Raw genomic sequence first — 5,361 nt, 5'->3', positions numbered from 1 at the left:
TGTAAGCAGCAAAATGTTGGGTCCTGTTTGTGTAGCCAGTCTTTTAGTCTATGTCTTTTTATTTCAGAATCAAGTCCATTGATATTAAGAGATATTAAGGAAAAGTAATTATTGCTTCCTATTATTTTTGTTGTTAGAGTTGGCATTCTGTTCTTGTGGCTGTCTTCTTTTAGGTTTGTTGAAGGATTACTTTCTTGCTTTTTATAGGATGAGGTTTCCGTACTTTTATTGTTTTTTGTTTTGTTTTGTTTTGTTTTGTTTTGATTTGTTTTGTATTTGTTTGTTTGTTTTTTCTGTTATTATCCTTTGAAGGTCTGGTTTCGTGGAAAGATAATGTGTGAATTTGGTTTTGTTGTGGAATACTTTTGTTTCTCCATCTGAGGTAATTGAAAGTTTGGCTGGTATAGTATCCTGGGCTGGCATATGTGTTCTCTTAGTGTCTGTATAACATCTGTCCAGGATCTGGCTTTCATAGTCTCTGGTGAAAAATCTGGTGTAATTCTGATTGGCTTGCCTTTATATGTTACACAACCTTTTCCCCTTATTGCTTTTAATACTCTATCTTTATTTAGTGCATTTGTTGATCTGATTATTATGTGTCTGGAGGAATTTCTTTTCTGGTCCTGTCTATTTGGAGTTCTGTAGGCTTCTTGTATGTTCATGGGCATCTCTTTCTTTAGGTTTAGGAAGTTTTCTTCTATAATTTTGTTGATGTTATTTGCTGGCCCTTTAAGTTGAAAACCTTCATTCTCATCTACTCCTATTATCTGTAGGTTTGGTCTTCTCATTTTGTCCTGGATTTCCTGGATGCTTTGAGTTAAGATATTTTTGCATTTTGCATTTTCTGTGATTGTTGTGCTGATGTTCTCTAGGGAATCTTCTGCACCTGAGATTCTCTCTTCCATCTCTTGTATTCTGTTGCTGATGCTCGCGTCTATGGTTCCAGATTTCTTTCCTATTGTTTCTATCTCCAGCGTTGCCTCACTTTTTGTTTTCTTTATTGTGTCTACTTCCCTTTTCAGGTCTTGTATGGTTTTATTCATTTCCATCACCTGTTTGAATGCGTTTTCCTGTTTTTCTTTAAGGACTTCTACCCGTTTGGTTGTGTTTTCCTGTGTTTTTTAAGGACTTGTAACTCTTTGGCACTGTTCTCCTGTATTTCTTTAAGTGAGTTATTAAAGTCCTTCTTGATGTCCTCTACCATCATCATGAGATATGCTTTTAAATCTGGGTCTAGCTTTTCGGGTGTGTCAGGGTGCCCAAGACTGGCTGAGGTGGGAGTGCTGGGTTCTGATGATGGTGAGTGGTCTTGGTTTCTGTTAGTAAGATTCTTATGTTTGCCTTTTGCCATCGGGCAGTCTCTGGAGTTAATTGTTATAGTTGTCTCTGGTTAGTGCTTGTTCCTCTAGTGATTCTGTTAGCCTCTATCAGCTGACATGGGAGACTAACTCTCTCCTGAGTTTAGGTGGTTATAGCACTCTCTGCAGGCAAGCTCTCCTCTTGCAGGGAAGGTGCACAGATATCTGGCGTTTGGATCTGCCTCCAGGCAGAAGATGAAGGCCTGAAACAGGGTCTGTCCCAGAAGCTGTGTGGCTTCTGCCTGTCCCAGAAGCTGTTAGCTTCTGTAGTCCCCACTCTCACCTGTGAAGACTAGTCTAGGAAGGATCCGGGAACCGTGATGCCTCCCCAAGGTGCTCTTGCAAAACTCTCCCGGGCAGACACCTCTCCTCTGGCAGGGAAGGTGTTGGATGTCTGAAGCCCTAAAAGGGGTCTGCCTCAGAAGGTGTCCTCTAGGTTGTTGTGGGTGTCTGTAGACTCCGCACCCAAGGTTACCTGGTGCTGGTACAGACCAGAAGGGACTTGTGACCCTGGTCAGGCCGGGTTTTCTGCTTCCCTAATGCTGTCTCATGTCTCGTGCAATTAGAATGGAACAGAAGTTGTGTTCCACTCACTGGTGGTCCTAAGATTGTGTGGAGAGTCCTCTAGGGACCTTAGGGGTGTCTGCTAGACACCGTGCCCCATTAACCTGCTTTTTAACATTGAAACAATATATCAAAAATAAACATTAAAAGTATTCCTTTTGATTACTTAAAACCACTACATTCCTAAGGGATGAAGAATGGTATGGATAGATATAGCATGACAATAAAAACACAAATATAGTAAATTCCCAACACATGCAAATAATCATTTTTGTTCTGAGTTGGAAACAGCCTGATATATGTGTGTGTGTGTATGTATATATCATATATATATATATATATAATATTGTTATATATAACATTATGTTATATATACTATATATCACATAATTATATATCATATATTGTATAGTATATAGCATATTATATATAATTATATATGCATACATTTCATATTATATATTGTAATATATGATTATGTTACATATATATATATATATATATATATATATATATATATATATGTGTGTGTGTGTGTGTGTGTGTGTGTGTATAAATGTATATGTGATCACTTGCCTACTTTAGGAAAAGCCTATACCAGTTACCTCACTCTAGTGTTTAGAGTATGTCCTCCTTAAATTTCATTTATTTCTTTAAGGAGATTACCATAAACTATAAATGAACTGGTCAGGTTAAGATGACCTAGCAACTCTAGCATATTCTATTGTAAATTATCAACATGTTGGTATATGATAGATGTTATAATTCACTTAAAACTTATATGTAGAAAAGATTACAAAGACTGACAATATCATAGGGGGAGAATTCTATACTGAAGAATTCCCAATTCATCTTTGCTTATGTTTCACATGATTTTATCATGTCTGTCAAATAATTTTATGACCTTTATTGAGTTTGTCCTCCCAGATAAAATGATAGTCTTTCTCCAGCTCATCTGTTTTCTGTGGTGTCAAATTGAGGTCTCCAAAAAACAGTTGTTTCTTGGCAGGTGCATCATTGGAAAGTGCTCACTCACCATGGCAGGAGCATGGACCTGAAGCACAGTGACTGCGAAGGTGATGTCCAAGGACAGCTCACAGCAACAGTTACTTCTTTCCTCAGACATGGAGGAAGGAAATATAAACAGGGTGTAGATAAACAGGAGGGGCAAATAATAATAATTCAAAATTGAATAATTGAATCAATTCTCCATTGGATTTTACAACTACCACTTTGCCTCCACACCAAGGCAACAAACCAAATGCAACTAAACTATCCATATATCTGAAAGCTGTATTTGATTTTGAGAAGCCCAAGATACAATTATCCTTTTCACACTCCAAATAGTACATACACTCTTCTTTAACTGCTTATGATTCTTGAATGTTAATCCTTGAAGATACCATGGATAGTCAATATTACTTTCTAGGTAAGTACACTAAACAATCAGGTTGCCTTCACACAGTAATGGGAAATATGACAGAAATGAAGGGTTCCAAAGTGTGAAGTCTGACCTTCACTAAACCAAATACCATGTTTAAATGCAATACGAACTTATTTCATATCTCTGAAGGACTGACTATATAATAAATTCTTTTCAACATACTCCTTCTTTACATATTTCTTCAGAATGTCTTTAAACTTTCTATAACTGATGCTTCCAAATCCTGGAGATAGAGAGGAATACTGGAGTCATATTCTAAATGGCTCAATGGCATAGCTCAAGTGCTGTGGAAATGCTGTCAGAGAAGACATCTAGCAATTTCTCCTCCCATCCCACACGTTTTGTTTGTTTTGTTTTGTTTTTACCAATGATTTAGAAAATGTGGAAGACTGTGTTATATACTCAGTCCAGTGATCACCTGAAGATGGGGGTTAGAAATCTCAGTACCTGTGAGGTAATTTCTAACCTGAGAAATGAAGTACTCAGGAGGAAGCAAAATGATATTTTTGTTTAGTGAAATGCCAACCACAAACTTTTGAACTCTTTACTTGTGGCACATTTCCATGGCTGTTTGGAAAGGACCTGAAGGTCTACTATACTTCTGTGGGAGTCTACATCAAACCACTTCTGATGTGTGAGCACCACAGAAACTTTACTGGAATATGCATCTCCTGGATCCCAAGGAGAATAAGTTCTTTAGGTCCTCCTTGAGCTTCTCTCATGGATGAGCAACACCCATGCATGACTCATCACAAAGGACAAGAATTTCAAAGTCCAGTATCCCTCACCTCTGGGAGTTTTCTTAACCCATAATCTGTACTAGAAACCTAGACACATTACCTAGACCAAGGAAAATGGCAGACTAAGTTCCAGTTTGGCCTGTTTCGACAGTAGCATTCTGAGAGCAAGTTATACTCACTTTGTTGTCTGTGGCTGCTTATGTACAGCAGAGTCAGTTTGGAAATCCTAAAGTAATTATCATTTAGAACCCTAGAGAAACTATTTACTAATGTTCTAGACAAACTCTCAGGAAAAATCAAGTACCAGAGAATGAGAAAAACTTATAACCCTCCCCCCAACACACACACACAAAGAGAATGACTCACATACCTAATGGCAAATTCGCTCGATTGCCATAGAAATAACAGCATTGTCACACTTACATTATTCTGAAGACTTTCTAAAACAATTCTTTAATTAAATTCAACTTTCACATTACATAATCTCCTACTTATTTAGAAACTGATATATGTTGGTCCTGTAACTACAGAAATGACAGGGAATATAATCCTCTGAAATGCCAGAAATGAATGCATTACAGAACTCCATGTGCAGGAGTCAACATGGCAGAAAGACTTATGGTTGAAATAGAGAACTGATCATAGAGAATGCACAATTGGCCTGAGATTTGTAGAATGAATAGTAACTATTCAGGTGGATGAAGTGATGGGTGATTCCAGCAGAAAGAAGATGATATGGAAAGCATTGATAATGGTTTGGGGAAAGACAAATACCTGTGGGTAATAAGAGGCACGAGGTAAGAGAGAGGGGCAAGAAATGATGCTGAGGAACTACAGTAGAACCAAATGTCTTAACTTTTATGAGGTGTTTACTGAGGGGTTTAAAATATTTTTAAAATAATGATGATATAATGCTATCTATACTGTATAATGATAATTCCATGCCCTGTTTGAATAAAGTAAATAGCCAAGAGATATTTGAGAATAGGAAAATAAGCAAGATAATTTTTGGACAAGTGAAAGGACACAAACACTAGATGGACTGGCAGAAGCGTGGCCATAGATTTGAAAGATGCCATAGTCAAAACCAGAACCCAGTAGTTAGTGTGAAGACAGAGGGGTACAGAGGCCTGTCTTAAATGACTTAAGGAAAAGCATCAACTTAGCCTGAATTTCTCTCCAAATTGCTTTGTTTTTATGACTCCTAAGAGATCTGATATCCTAATTATACAGACTTTGATGAGGGGGGAGGGGG

Source organism: Mus caroli, chromosome 18 (assembly GCF_900094665.2).
Source record: "Mus caroli chromosome 18, CAROLI_EIJ_v1.1, whole genome shotgun sequence".
NCBI lineage: Eukaryota > Metazoa > Chordata > Mammalia > Rodentia > Muridae > Mus > Mus caroli.
The sequence above is the reverse complement of the archived record's forward strand: the minus strand, read 5'-3'. Positions refer to the sequence as shown.